Source organism: Primulina tabacum, chromosome 9 (genome assembly GCF_025594145.1).
Source record: "Primulina tabacum isolate GXHZ01 chromosome 9, ASM2559414v2, whole genome shotgun sequence".
In the NCBI taxonomy this organism is placed as follows: domain Eukaryota; kingdom Viridiplantae; phylum Streptophyta; class Magnoliopsida; order Lamiales; family Gesneriaceae; genus Primulina; species Primulina tabacum.
The window spans coordinates 15,006,863-15,023,821 of record NC_134558.1 but is presented as its reverse complement, the minus strand read 5'-3'; positions in this window follow the sequence as shown (position 1 = coordinate 15,023,821).

The window sequence follows — 16,959 nt, the reverse complement described above, 5'->3', positions numbered from 1 at the left end:
AACCATATTTTAACCATTCTACATAATTTCAACCATCAACCATATGATATATCCATTACCATAATAAACCATGAATATCCCATAACCATAGTTCCTAAACACCCAACCAAAAATAATATCATAAACAATAAAATGCTAAAAGGTTGGGATATTACATAATCTGACCCCGTATGAGATATGGAAAGGGAGTAAGCCTAATGTATCTTATTTTCATGTATTTGGTTGCAGATGTTTTGTTCACAATGACGGTAAAAATTATTTGTCTGCATTTGATTCAAAATCAGATGCTGGACTCTTCCTTGGTTATTCAGCAGTGAGCAAAACATTCAGAATTTTCAGTAATTGAACTCTTAATGTTGAAGAATCTATTCATGTTGTTTTTGATGAAGATAGCAGTGCTCCTGGAATTTCTAACGTGTTAAATCTAAGTAACAGGTTAGATAGGATTCATCTGGAACTGGATAGTGAAGATGATGCAGAACCTAGTGTTAAAGATGCTCAAAATTCAGAACCAGACATTCCTTTAGTAGAACCCCAGCTACACAGGAACCAGATATACCAGAACCAGTAGATAACATTCCAGAACCTGCTAATGGTTTAGATGAACAGGATCTAAATCCATCAAACCAAGAAGAAATTTCTTTAAACCCTTTTGTCTTGAGAAAATCTCATCCTCCATTTTTGGTTATTGGTAATCCAGCAGCTCCATTAAGAACTAGAAGGCAAATGATTAATGAATATATGCATGCTGCTTTTATCTCTCAAGATGAACCAAAGAAAATTGAAGAAGCTCTGCTGGATCCCAGTTGGATCGAAGCTATTCAAGAAGAGCTGAATCAATTTAAAAGAAATGAAGTTTGGTTTCTTTTACCTAGACCATCTCATCAAGCTGTTATTGGAACCTGGTGGGTGTTTAGAAACAAACTAAATGAAGAAGGCACTGTGGTCAGAAATAAAGCAAGACTGGTGGCTCAAGGTTTCAGACAAGAAGAAGGAACATACTATGATGAGACCTATGCACCAGTAGCAAGGCTTGAAGCTATCAGGATATTCTTATCCTTTGTGTTAGAGTAGGTGCCCGTCAAGCCAAGTGTTGGCCGAGTGTTCACAATGAAACTCTATGTATAAACAATCATGAAACTCATATTTTCAATACTGTATATTATAAACAGTTCCTAGTCGATTGAGCCGCCGCAAAGAAGGATATAGGCCGCTCGAGTTTGAGACTAGTATCTGCGATGTGAGTACCATGTTTCATTGGTAGGGAACATTGTGATGTCCGAGCATGCAGATAGGTGCTCCAGGTAGAGTGCACTGAACAACCCTCCATATAGGACTTTCCAAGTGGTTCTCACTTATCGAGTGGAAATGTCCTAGTTTATGGTTGCACACCATTAGTCCTTATTACCCGGGACAATATTGAGACTCTATATGCTAGCATTGCACTTAAACTTGTTTACTGACTCATATTGGGTCATCAGGTGGCAAGGTTAGGTGTTTTGTCGAAACATATAGGAGTCGATGCATTGTAGTCGGGGATTCACCGCTTACCTTCGGGTATGGATATCCTATGTGTGTGTAGTTTGAAATCTCTGATCAGAGTATGGTGGTAAATATGAAAGGAGTTTCATAGATTACACCATCGATGCAACTACGACATGACAATTAGTATTGATTTTTTGACAGCTCTCGATATACCAATAGTTTTCGAATCGGTCGGGATATATGAGATGAAGGGACCGTACTGTACGCTAATCATAATTGAATGGTTCTTGCAGGCACTATCATTTGATACCTAGAGAATCATGTAAGCGGTGCTGCTAGGCGTTTAATATGATTGATTGGTTATTATCAGACTTGAGTTCTGACATTCTTATTATCATGGAGTTTATAAGTAAGAATGGAGCAATTGAGGTATGCTCATATAAGGACATGTTTAGTCCAGAACCACATGGAGATGTGAACCCACAGCTAGTTGTATCAATGAACCATTGATAGCCACACAAGTGCTAACTTTCTAGATCCCGTTGAGAAGTTAAAAAGTAGTTCAATGTGTTAAACGACTTATAAAGGAGTTTATAAGCGCAAGGAAAATTAGAAGTATGACTTCTATAAAGGGAATGTGACTTTTAATTTGAGGAAGTGTTCCTAAATTAAAAAGTTGGCCAAACAAATTATGAATTTGAAAATTGTGATTTTCATAAACATTATTATGGACTAAATTAAATTAATTCAAGTTTTGAATTAATTAAACACTAGTGGACCTAGTAGAGTTCAAATAATTAAATTAATTCAAGTGTTGAATTAATTAAATAACATTGGGCCTTGTAAAGTCTAATTAGAAATAGTTATTAAACTAGTGGGTTTGAGTAAAATCAAGTAAAGTTTAAATGGTATCAAATATATTTGAAATATTTAAATAAAAATCCATGGGCTTTGTAATTGTTACAAGCCCAAATAGAATTGTATGCTTGGGAGGTGAAGGGTTTTGGAGACTACTTTTTCAATATCCAAGGCATGGCATTCACATGCTTACTCTAGCTTTTTCATACACCAACAAAAACACTCATCCCTCTCTCCTCCAAGGGCAAGGGCCGAAATTTTGGGCATAATTTCCCCTCAATCTTGTTCTTCAATTGTTGAAGAAAAACATTCCCTTCTCAAAGAAAAATGCCTTACATTTTCTAGTGTAAGTGTAAGGTGGATCTTCCTTGTTGGTGGTGGGCTTGATTTTGAGCAAGGTGTGCTCTTGGAAACTTGTAGATCAATCTTGCCATTGAAGAGCTTAGTTGTTTGACAACTAAGTTGGAGCCATCATCAATTTTTAAGATTGATAGGTAAAATTATAAAACACCCTATGTATGACATTTTGTGTTTTATTGTATTTGCTACACACTATAGTTTTGGGTGCTCGATTTTCTTGCTTGAAATATAATTTTGGAACTTCCGTTGCGCAATCAAGCACCTTAATCGATCCCCTTTCAAGTGGTATCAGAACTATGGTTACTATTTTGTGTAGCATATACATGATATTATATTGAGGTCAATTTCTAACCGCATGAGACAATAAAAAAAATAAATCGAAGGCCGGACTTTGTTGCTGCCCATTTCGGGCAGGAAGTTACTGCCCATTCCGGGCAGGCTGCCCGAAACGGGTAGCATGGCCAGCCCAACAGCCCCTTGCTTTTCACTAAAAAATTTTTATGTGCATGTTGGCCGGAATCCGACTACGGAGCTCTGGCGATGGCGATGATAACTAGGGTTTCCAAAAGTTTTTTGGAATATCTAAGTGTCATGGGCCTTGAGTTGTTGGGCCACTGGATGGTTGACATATTTTGTGAAATTTAAATGGGCCAACATGTTTTTGGTGAAAAATGATTTTTTGGGCCCTTAAGTTTAAATTTACAAAAGTCGTACATATTTTCTCATGAAATAAATAATTGAATTGGACTTTAATTATTTATAGTAAATTGTGACTTACAAGAAATTCGGTTATAAATAAAATAATTAGAAAGTAGACAAAGGAGTTTGTTTACTTTGTTGATTTAGTTTATAATCGTGTCGATTAGTGATTGAATCAAGATATATAATATTGGATCAATTGATTATTGTGATAATTAATTGATGGTGTATGATATATGATATTATGCATGAAGGATGATCAAAAGCCCAAGCCCAATTTGCTAGGTGTATGCTATGATATTTTGTGTTGAATGATTGTAATAATTATCAATTTATAAAGTGTGCTTGGTTTATGGCCCGTTCCCACCCCATGAGATGTATCCCTATTTGCTATGAATATTTATTTGTAAATTTTAGTATAATGGAAGATTAAGATTGGAAGATGGTGGCCTTGATGATTATGAAGATCGAAGACATGTAAATATTGGAGGCTTATGTAAAAATTGCATTTGCATCCCATGCATTTCCCTAGGATTGGACCTAGGCGCGTGCTTAACTCACATTGTGTAACGTACCGTACTTTTACTATTCAAAATTTGCGGAAAAATAAAAATTTTCTTAAAAGAGTATACAAACTTCAATTTCAATAAATTAAACCGTTTATCTCACAACCATTGTAACAAAAGGTCTCAAAGTAATGTTCACCAAAATATTTGCTTAAAATCTCATAACCAGCAACGTAACTAAAATTATTTTAAACATTCATAAAACTTAAAACATGACGGTACTCGGGTTTAGCCTCTCGCTCAGTCCAAGCCAGCTCTTTGGTCTCCACCCCTAGTCTCCTCGAAATCATCCTCACCTGCATCGATCAAGTCTAGTGAGTCTAAAGACTCAACACTTATAAAATGAAAGTAACGAGTAATACGTAATAAAATCACATGCAGCTTGAAAATAGAACGTACATACGGGAACTTGAACTTGCATAAATAAACTTGAACATACGTACATACATACATAGACGTGCCATAACATGAAACTTTTCTTAAACGTGCTTGCATACTTGTACATACTTGAACATACTTAAACTTCATCATTTTGCGTAGAGGCATGTTTCAAAGCAAGTGACCCATAACATAAATCGTCTGATCAGACTAAACCACAGTACTGGGCTGACAGAGAAAAATCCACTGCCACATACATGAGATCCCCGTTCATAATTTACCGGGTGGATTGGTCCCCGTTCATGCTTTAATGATTTCCAATCCTGATCTAAACCCGTTCATTCTTTAACGAGGTGGGTTGGTCCCCGTTCATGATTTAACGCTTTCCAACCCCATACATAAATTGGTCACAAGATATTTAGCATACCTCAAAAACTTGAAAATATTTTCTTGCACGTCAATATACTTACTTGGCGTTGAGGGATTCGTTGAATTTCATTTAAGGCCGCTGCTGCACATAATAACATGAATTTTAAATACTTAACTTGCATAGCTTAGACGTAGGTATTCAAGCTCACCACCGAAGTGAATAAGTAGCTTTTGACATTCTAGCTCCCTCGGGACTTGACCTCCTTTAATCATCGTACTAATCATTTTCTTAAACCCCAAAACAAAGCCTGCGGTGAAGTCTAATTTTTTTTTCCCAAAATATGAAGTACACGGACCCCGTGCCCGGGTCCGTGTATGGGTCCAGTCTAGGTTCGCAAAAGAAATGCTCGAAAAGAAGTAAGGACACGGACCCCGTGCTAGGGTCCGTCTCGGGGTCCGTGTAGGCTCGCAAATTTGACACTTCCAAGGTAACAAAGGCACGGACCCCGTGTCAGGGTCCGTCGAAGGGTCCGTGTAGGCTCAGTTTACTGACACTAAGGAGGAAACAAGGGCACGGACCCCGTGCCAGGGTCCGTGAACGGTTCCGTGCAGACTCGGTACGTGTGAACCAACGAAAATTTCATATACTCAAGGCTTATTTCTCCTAACTCGATCATCCCGACCAAGAGTCTACACCCCGAGACCCTTCCTAGGATACTATAACCTTGAATCCAAACCCGTACAACCACCACAAAACAACGACATCCAACCTATTACACAATACAACTCAAAACAAGGAAATTAACCCCAAATCGTTTCCTACAGCTTCTAATGAATTCAAGTGCCTACTCGGCAATCCAAATACCAACCCAACATCATACTAAGCATACCTATACGCAGCAACAATCACTCGTCGATTTCCAACGAAGCCTGCAACAATAAAACTTCAAGAACGCATCAATACATAATTTTCTGAAAAAAAATGCAGTTTGAGCAGTCCCACGAAAAACGCCATAACTCACTCAATATTTATCCAAATATTTTGAATTTACTGTCAAATCGAAGGATATCAAAAATTTCTACAATTTTCGTGTTGAAAGTTTTCTCAGAAGCACGACCAAAAAATCGTAGTTTTTGAAAAGACAGCAAAATCGTGATTTGTGATCCAAAATCTGTTTCAAAATTGATCCAAACATCATTGCTCAAACTTCTACACATCACACATGTATGTTTACGCATAAATAACGACACCACGCATAATATGACAAGATCAATGCAGAAGTAACAGAATATACGTGCCTTTGATGTGAGAAACTCACGATACGGCGATACCGAAGCAGAGATGGTGCGAGACTTGATCCGGGACAATTGTGGCTCGATTTTCTTTGAAGAAAATTCAACAAAAAATTGCTGGAATTTCAGAGGAAGGGGGCGGCTGCTGATCTTTTCTAAGAACCCTAATATTTTCTCTAAGAAAATAGAATGAAGTGTGTTGTGTGTGTGTTGTGTGAATAGGCGTGAAAGTGTGTGTGTGCGCGTGCGTTTAGTTAATTAGGGAAATATAATATGCTAATTTAATAAATAAAAATGCTAATTAAGAGTTTATCCCCTCAATTACAAAATCCCCTAATAATAAAAAAAAATACACAATGACTAAAACTTAAAAGGTTTTAAAAACTCATAAGAGTACCAAATAAATGATTTAGGCTTAAAAATGCTAAAACATGAAAAATTATTTAAAATGCCCCGACTTCAACTTACAATTAAATATCACATTTTAAAATTGCCAAAGTTGTCACGGTCTTTTTCCTCGATCCCGCCTCGAATAATCGCCTGAAACATGAAACTCGAAAAACAATTTAACGTGCATCACCTAAACTTAAATAATTTAAAATAATGCATTTAAATAAGTCATGCATGGCTAAAACTCATTTTAAACTGAAATAAATGTTTTAATAATTAAATAAATGCATGGGTTTTACGTGTACTGATTTGGGGCTCTACACACGGGCTATTAGTATTGGGGCAATTGATCATCCTTGTTTTGTTTATTGTTTATAATATATTCATGATATGTTATAAATAATGATTATGTGCGTTATTATTATGATAATAACAAAGTTGCATGAATCCGGCAAACATACGAACAAACATGGCGAGTAAGGTTCGAGTCTTCCATCCTATCACATATTTTAAAACACCAGGCTCATACGCAAAAATGGTGAAAAATGAAAAGAAGGTGTTTGATCTTGCCAAGACTGAAAATGTGATTGAAGCAATGAGACGACGAAGTTACATTCTTGAGCAGCTGAAGTGTCAGAAGCTGGAATCTGTTTTAAAGACTCTTAAGTCTAATTTCGACTCAATGATTTCGATTGCTGCTCAGGATCAGAATGTGATCCAAATTTTGACCGAGAGATTGAGATTAATGAATGAGCAACTCCTTGCTCAAGAACATGCATTTGGAGAACCTGTTCAGTATCATGTAGGCTTCGTTCCCGATTTTACTCAGAATAAGCCAGTTGAGGAAAGAACTATAGCTCCCCCAGAAGCTAAGGTTTCTAGTACTCCTGCATCTCCGAAGCATCCTACTCAATCTTCATCTTTTCTATTTGTTCTTGAATTGGCTTCAGTGGATGAATTCATTCAATCAATTGTTCTTACTAGTCTCTGCTGCACCAGAAGCAGCTTAGGCTGATGATATGGTCCAACCGAAAGCTCAACCAGTAGATCAACCCACGGCATAATCAGATGCTGACCCATCTCAATCACTGTCGAATTGGAGATTTTCTCTGCTGAACATCAAGCGGAAATGGTAGCTATCTTAAATGTTCAATCTGAACCCATTCCAACCGCTGAGCAACTGGAGGCCATGGAAGTCGCGCAACCAGAAGAAAGAGCAGTTCCTGAACCATCTGCTGCTGCTGAAGGATCTTCTGCTGAACAGTCTACTGCTGTTACTACTGCTCCAACAGACCCTGTCTCCTGTACTGCCTTTATTGTTCTTCCTACTGATTCACCAACTCACATCGCTCATATTGCTCATCTTGCTGAAATCACAGAATGACATCTTGCAAGAAGTCCATCCCCAGACGAAGTGCGCTTTAATCTTGAATATGAGATTGATATACTGAGACGAAATATTGACAGACTTTCAGATATCGTCAAAAAGATATCCTATGAACATGATGGTGAAGTTGAAGCCACCAACTTCTTCCGAGAACGTGTAAAGAAATATGTCGTTAAAACGGCATAATCGTTGGCTAAGCTTGAAGTTGAATCCAACCTTTTCAGGAAGAATGTTTTGACTAGTCACGCTAACGTCGTTCTCGGTCAATCTGATGTCATTTGAACTGTGTCTGATCATGAGACGTCTCTTCGCTCAATCTCAACTAAAGTTGAAGCTACTGATTCGAAACTTGAATCCATCGATGCCAAGATTGAGTCCCAATCTCAGTCTCTTCAAGCCCTTAATTATCGGGTTTCGAATCAAGCCCCATTTCTAGAGATGATGAATGATAGTATTATCAATCTTACTGGACGAGTAGATGAATTACTCACTCGCATTGATGACAAAAAAGGGGAAGCAGTAGGTAGGATAGAACGAAGGACAGAAGAAGGGAGAACTGGAGGAAATCTTGCAGAATTTTCCTTCAGAAGCCAAGATCCTCAGGATGAGGATACAATGTTCAGAGACATTGGAACTGATGATTGAACTTCTGATTTAATACTCTTTTGAACTCTGTTTAACTGTTTATTTATTTATCAATTATTTGGTTATAATTGCTAGTTTTTTATATAATTGTTTCTCTTCATCATGCTAACTTCTAAGTTTTGGCATCACCACAAAGGGGGAAATTGATAGACTTAATTTATTGTGGTGATGAGAATCAAAATCAATAGATCGCGTTAGTAAAACCAGAAGATAGTGTAAAAGCAGAAGTTCTCGTATCGCCTTAACAAAGCAGTACTCTTCGAGTACTTATCAACTTAGATAAACAGAAGCAGAACTCGGCTTATACAAGATTAGAACTTAACGTCTTTTACTTGATCTTTACAATATTAAATATTACCGTTACTTTATCTAGTACGAGTATTTATTGCACCATTAATGATGAACAAAGACATTTAACGCTCCTTACCAGTTTTGGCATGAAACAAGACTAATTGTTTCGTAGTTTCTGCAGGACCCATTTTATATACTAAAGCCGATCTTGCTTAGGAGTATCACAAGCCATCTTTGAATATGGACGTTGTACTCAAGTTTTCTATATATATTATATTCAATCCTGTAGTGCCCAAATTCAGTACACGTATAACTCATGCATCTGTTTAATTATTAGATCATTTAATTAATTTTAAATGAGTTTTAGCCATGCATAATTTATGAAAATGCATTATTTTAAATTATTCATGTTTATTGTGATTCACGTTAAAATATTTTTCGAGTTTCATGTTTCAGGCGATCCTTCGAAGCGGGGTTGAGAAAAAGTCCCGGTGACGATTTTTGGCAATTTAAAAATGTGGTATTTTATTTTAAGTTAAAAGTGAGGCATTCTATTTGATGTTGAGGTGTTAGTATTTTAAAGCCTTATTTAATTATCTAGCGAGTTTAAAATTTTTATAAGTTAGCAGGGGGTATTTAATTGGCTAACTAGAGAATTTTATAAATTTAGTGTGTTTATTTTAATTAAAGATTTTGTTAAAGTTAAAAGTAAGTTAGTATTTTAATTAGAGGTTAATTATCTTTTACCCTTAATTAACCTCTTAACTCACGCACACATTCACCTAAGCGCACACACTCACTCACGGCTTCACACACTAAACACACACCACCTCATCCCTTTGTTTTTTTTTTTAAAAAGAAAAAGAAAACTCTAGGGTTCTTGTCACCATAGTGCAGCCGCCCCTTCCCTCAATATTTTCCAGCGAATTTTCGTTGGTTTCCTTCAAAGATTTTAGCGCCACGTTCGTCCCGGATCGAGCCTCACTCCATCTCCGCTTCGGTATCGCGGGTTCGGTAACGTTTGATATCAAAAAGGCACGTATAACCTCTCTTTTTCTGCGTCGATCATGTCATATTATGTGTTGCATTGTTTTATGCGTAAAATTCATGTATGATGTTCATAGTTTGAGTGGATAATTGTTTGGATCAATTTTGAAGGAAAATTTTTAGATCTAAATCACGTTTTTACTGTTCTTGTTAAAACTGCAATTTTCGGTCGAGATTTTGAGAAAACTGTCAATACAAAAAACGTAGAAATTTTTTATGCCTTCGATTTGATATAAAATTCGAAATTTTTGAATGAAAATTGAGTGAGTTATGGCGTTTTTCGTGAGACTGCTCAAACTACGTTTTTCAGAAAATTATGATGTTGATGCATTCTTGAAGTTTATGTTGCAGGCTTCGTTGGGGATCGACGGGTGATCACTGTTGCATATAGGTACAATTTTTATGATGTTGGGATGGTTATTAACGTTTGGTTTCATGTCGATAGGCACTAAGTTGATCCAAGAGTCGTTGGAAAACAAATGTTGGCAATTTCAAATTGTGACGGGGTTGTTGATTGTTGTTGCTCTTCGGAATAATTTTAATGGTTTACTTGAGTTTGATACAATGCCTTAGTGTTTTAGGAAGTGTCTTGAGGTGTCAACTCGTAGCCATCGAGTTTGGTTGAGGAGAATGAAATATTAAGTCAAGTCCTTCACGCAGGTTTCGACCATCAGTGCCTAGCCGAACCCGTACACGGACCCTGGCACGGGGTCCGTGCCTTTGTTTTCTCATTAGTGTCAAATTTGCGTGCGGACACGGACCCCCACACGGACTAGGGCACGGGGTCCGTGCCTTCCCTTTTCTTCACAAAAAATTTTCCCCGCACCCACATGGACCCGGAGCCGCACCTGGGCACGAGGTCCGTGCCCCTTCTTCTTTCCGAGATTCTTTCCACTTCACTTAGACGGACCCGTACACGGACCCGGTCACGGGGTCCGTGTACTCATGTTTTGGGAAAAGTTTAATGGTTGTTTTTGGGTTTGATGTCATGGTTTAATGCAAGGATTATCACGGTCGAGTCAGGGGAAATTTTAGAATGTCTTAAGAAATGATCGAACTTGAGAGTAAGCATGATGAGTACGTCTAAGCTATGCAAGTTAAGTATGCAGTTTCGTTAGTATGTTGTAGCAACAACCTCATTCGAAGTTTAACGAATCCCTCAACGCCAAGTAAGTATGTTCGACGTGCAAAGAAAATATTTTAAATTTTTGAGATATGTTAAATGTCTTGTGACCGATTTATGAATGGATTTGGAAGTCGGTGAATGTGGCCGAGGACCTCTCCACCCCGTTAAATCATGAACGGGTTTAGACCGTGATTGGAAAACGTTAAATCATGAACGTGGACCAATCAGCCCGTTAAATTATGAACGGGGATCTCATGTATGTGGCAGTGGATACGTCCTTGTCAGCCCAGTATTGTGATTTAGTCTGATCAGGCAATTATGTTATGGGTCACTTGCTTTGAAACATTCTCTACGCAAAAATGATGAAGTTATGTATGTTCAAGCATGTTCAAGTATGCAAGCATGTTTACGAAAAGTTTTCACGTTATGGCACGTCTATGTTATGTATGTACGTTCAAGTTTATTGCAATTTCAAGTTTAAGTATGTACGCCCTATTTTGAAGTTGCATGTGGTTTTATTATGTAGTACTTGTTACTTCTAGTTTATACGTGTTGAGTCTTTAGACTCACTAGACTTGATCGATTCAGGTGAGGATTTTCATGAGGAGACTGACGGTGGGGACCAAGGAGCAGGCTTGGGCTGAGCGGGAGGCTAACCCGAGGACCGCCCACGTTATTTTAATGATCTTGTGCAAGTTTAATACTCTGATTTTATGTTTTGATACAAGATGTTTTGAGCAAGCTTTTCTTTTAGCAAAATTTTTATTGGTGATGGATGATTTCAAAGGTATTTTTATGAACGATGAGTTGACGACCGTATGGATGTTTATATTTAAGAAAATTTTTAATTTTTCCGCAAATTTTAAGTAGTAAAAATTACGGTACGTTACAGTTGGTATCAGATCAGTGTTCTTGTAAAGGGTTATGCCTACTGCCAGTCGCAAGAAGCTCACGAAGTCACACCTCAAGTTTGTAAGTTTTAAAGCTTTGAATTATGTTATGTAGTAAGCGCATTGTCATGATTTCAGCATGTTTACATTTTTGAGTTCAGAGTACGTGCATCTATGTTATGGTTATTATATATTCTTGCATAGTGGGTTTACGTGTTGGGTAAATGGTTGGAACAGAATGTCTCCTAGACATGTGATCGACCGTGAAGCAAGGGATGAGGACAGAGAGCCTCGAGAGGAGAGAAGGGACGCTCCTCCACCTCCACCGCCAGATATGCAAGCACAAATGCTGGCAGGAATGACTCAGTTCTTCGCACAGTTTGCGAGAAACAAGACTGCAGTAGATGCGGGGGAGAGGCCCAGACCGGAAGCGGTGTATGAGAGGTTTAGGAGGATGAATCCTAAGTTGTTTTTGGGTACCACTGACCCGATGGTAGCTGAGGGATGGATTAAGTCCATCGAGGTAATCTTCGATTTTAACTGACCGATGCAGATAGGGTCAGGTGTGCCACGTTCCTTCTGTCAGGGGACGCGAGGTTGTGGTGGGAGAGTGCGTCCGTGGCAGTCAACTTGCAGGTGTTGCCTTGGAACAGTTTCAAGGAAGTCTTCTACTCCAAGTACTTTACTGAGGAAGTACGCTCTCGCCTAACAAGGGAGTTTATGACGTTGAGGCAGGGAGACAGCAGTGTGGCAGACTTTGTGAGGAAGTTTGAGAGGGCATGTCATTTTGTACCCCTGATAGCTAATGATGCCCAGAGTAAGCTGAGGCATTTCATGGATGGGTTGCATCCGGTCTTGCGCCGTGACGTGCAAGTTGCTGGTCCTACTACTTATGCAATTGCCGTGTCTAGAGCTTTGGCGGCAGAACAAGACCAGAGGGACATAGAGGCGGACAGGCAGGGCAAGAGGCCCTATCAGGCACCACCGTAACAACAGCAGAAGCAGCATTAGAGGCCCCAATCTAAGAAACAGTATCAGGGGCCACCAGGAAAGAAACCTTATCAGGGACCACCAAAGGGCAAGGGTCCGATTCAGCAGCAGGGGGCGCCTCAAAAGCCCGGTAATTTCCCAGTGTGTCAGAAGTGCAATCGCCAGCTTCCCGGACAGTGCTTATGGGGATCCGGGAAATGTTTTAAATGTGGAGCTACTGACCACATGCTGAAAGAGTGCCCACAGTGGAAGCAGCCTACTCAGGGCAGAGTGTTCGCCATGCACGCACAAGAGGCGAACCCAGACACGACTTTACTGACAGGTAAATTTTCTACCTAAGCTCAGTATTAATTTTTCCTTGCATGTGAAATTTTATTTGGAATTATTAAGGTGCTAGTAATATTTTGAGTGATTTGGGATACTAAATTTTCTGCTATGTTTGAGGTTAATGTTAGAATATTTGGGAATGTAAGTTTTGTGTGTGCTAACGCCTCTCAAGAAATATTTTCATTAAGAGAATAGCCACTCAGGCCTTGATAGATTCAGGAGCCACCCATTCATTTATTTCGGAAACATTTGCTAGTCACTTGGATATCAAGACCATTGGACTCTACGTGAATTATTCAGTAACCATCCCATCAGGGGAAGAGCTGTCAGCTGCTAGTGTGGTCAGAGACATTGATCTAGAATTGCACGGCCATCTGGTGTATGCTGATTTGATCGTCTTGCCGATGCCAGAGTTCGACATTATTTTGGGAATGGACTGGCTGACGAAGAACAGAGTTCCGATTGATTTTCAGAAGAGGTCAGTATTGGTTAGACCGCCGGGCATGGAACAGTTTCTTTTCGAGCCAGCCAGATGGAGGAGTTTCCCGCGCATGATCTCCTGCATGCAGGCGCGGAGACTTATTTCTATGGGGTGTCAGGCGTTCTTGGCCAACATCATTTCTGCACCTGACATATCCACTCCGTCTTTATCAGAGGTGCCAGTAGTCAGAGACTTCCCAGACGTCTTTTCTGATGACGTCACAGGTCTTCCACCAGAGAGAGAGGTGGAGTTTGCAATAGATCTTATGCCAGGCACTGTGCCAATCTCTAAGGCACCGTACCGATTAGCTCCAGATGAAATGTTAGAACTCAAGCAGCAGATTCAGGAGCTTCTCGACAAGGAATTTATCCGCCCTAGTTGCCCGCCTTGGGGCGCACCAGTGCTTTTTGTAAAGAAGAAGGATGGGAGTATGAGGTTGTGCATCGATTACCGAGAATTGAACAAGGTAACAATCAAGAACAAATACCCACTTCCTAGAATCGAAGATTTGTTCGACCAGTTGCAGGGAGCTACAGTGTTCTCTAAGATAGATCTTCGATCAGGGTATCACCAGCTGAAGGTGAAAGATGCAGATGTTCACAAAACAGCCTTCAGGACCAGGTATGGGCATTACGAGTTCTTAGTGATGTCGTTTGGACTGATGAATGCTCCAGCAATTTTCATGGACCTCATGAACCGAGTATTTCAGCCTTACCTTGATCAGTTCGTCATAGTATTCATTGACGATATTCTCATTTACTCGAAGAGCCATGAGGAGCATAGCCAGCATTTGAAGACAGTGTTGCAGGTTTTTCAGAGTCGCAAGTTGTTTGCGAAGTTCAGTAAGTGCGAATTTTTGTTGGAGAAGGTAGCGTTTTTGGGTCATATTATTTCTAGCAGTGGAATTGAGGTGGACCCAACCAAGGTAGCGGCAGTTAAGGATTGGGTTGAACCGAAGAATGCATCGGAAATCCGCAGTTTTTTGGGTTTAGCTGGTTACTACCGTAAGTTTATCCAGGGATTTTCGTTGATAGCAGTGCCACTCACTTCACTGACCAAAAAGAATGCTAAGTTTGTGTGGTGTGAAGAATGCCAGAAGAGCTTCGACACTTTGAAGCAAGCTCTTATTTCAGCTCCAGTGCTAGCCATGCCATCTGGGCAAGGAGATTTTGTGTTGTATACCGATGCATCTAAGCTCGGGTTAGGCGCAGTGTTGATGCAGCAGGGTCGGGTTATAGCTTATGCTTCCAGGCAGTTGAAAGTGCGTGAGAAGAACTATCCGACACATGATCTTGAATTAGCCGTAGTCATCTTTGCGTTGAAGATTTGGAGACACTACTTGTATGGCGAGAAGTGTCAGATTTTCACTGATCACAAAAGTCTGAAATATTTCTTCACGCAGAAGAAGCTGAACATGAGGCAGACGGTGGTTGGAACTGGTGAAAGACTACGATTGCGAGATTAGCTACCATCCGGGAAAAGCTAATGTTGTGGCAGATGCCTTGAGCAGAAAGGTTGCAGTCATAGCTCAGTTATCAGTGCAGAGACCTCTTCAGTCTGAGATTCAGAGGTTTGATTTGGAAGTTTACCATAAGGGCAGAGCACCAAGGCTGTCTAATCTGACAGTCCAATCTTCCTTGCAAGACCGTATTCGTGCGGGCCAGCCTTCAGATGAGCAGTTACAGAAATGGAAACTGAAGGATGAAGCCAAGGGCAGTGATCTCTACACAGTGTCAGATGGTATTGTGAGATACAGGAGTAGAATGTGGGTGCCCAGTATTGATTCGATCAGAGAGGATATTCTAGCAGAGGCACACGCATCTCTGTAATCTATTCACCCAGGAGGTACCAAGATGTACAAAGACTTGAAGATTCTGTATTGGTGGCCGGGGATGAAGAGAGACATCCGCAGATTCGTATCAGAATGTCTTACTTGTCAGCAAGTGAAAGTTGAACATCAGAGGCCAGCAGGGATGCTTAAGCCACTCCCAATCCCAGAGTGGAAATGGGAGAACATTAAGATGGACTTCGTCGTTGGATTGCCTAGATCAGTCAGAGGCTTTAATGCCATTTGGGTTATTGTGGATCGACTCACGAAGTCAGTGCACTTTTTGCCAGTGAAGACGACTTTCTCCATGACGCAGTATGTGGAGCTTTATATCAGGGAGATTGTTCGATTGCATGGGATCCCAGTTTCCATTGTGTCCGACAAGGACCCGAGGTTTACATCGTCCTTTTGGAAGAGCTTACGTGCAGCCATGGGGACAAAGTTGTTGTTCAGTACAGCTTTTCACCCGCAGACAGATGGCCAGTCTGAGCAAGTGATTCAGATTTTAGAGGATTTGCTGAGAGCCTGTATGATTGATTTTCAGGGGACTTGGGAGTCTAAGATACCTCTAGTGGAGTTTACCTACAACAACAGTTTCCAATCATCTATTGGTATGGCTCCCTATGAGGCGCTGTATGGACGGAAGTGCAGATCACCAGTCCATTAGGATGAAGTTGGGGAGAGAGCAGATCTTGGTCCGGAGATAGTTCAGCAAACTGCAGATGTGGTGGTCAAGATTCGTGACAGAATGAAGACCGCCCAAAGCCGTCAGAAGAGCTATGCTGATAAGAGGAGGAGAGATCTCGAGTTTGCCGTTGGTGATCACGTATTCGTCAAGATAGCACCCATGAAGGGTGTTATGAGATTTGGGAAAAGAGGCAAGCTCAGTCCAAGGTTTATTGGGCCGTTCGAGATCCTTGACAGAGTTGGGACACTAGCTTATCGTGTTGCCCTTCCGCCGAATCTGGCCGGGGTACACAATGTGTTCCACGTCTCGATGCTGAGGAAGTACCTAGCTAATCCTTCGCATGTTCTGAGCTACGAGCCGTTGCAGTTGGCTCCAGACATGTCTTATGAGGAAAGACCCGTCCAAATCCTAGACCAACAGGAGCGCAAACTTCGGAACAAGGTGACTAAGCTAGTCAAAGTCCGGTGGCTAAACCAATCAGTGGAGGAGGCCACTTGGGAGACATAATCAGATATGAGGAGTCGCTACCCGGAGTTGTTCGGTAAGATTTAATTTCGAGGACGAAATTTTTATATGTGGGGGAGGAACTGTAGTGCCCAAATTCAGTACACATATAACCCATGCATCTGTTTAATTATTAGATCATTTAATTAATTTTAAATGAGTTTTAGCCATGCATAATTTATGAAAATGCATTATTTTAAATTATTCATGTTTATTGTGATGCACGTTAAAATATTTTTCGAGTTTCATGTTTCAAGCGATCCTTCGAAGCGGGGTTGAGGAGAAGACCCGGTGACGATTTTTGGCAATTTAAAAATGTGGTATTTTATTTTAAATTAAGAGTGGGGCATTCTATTT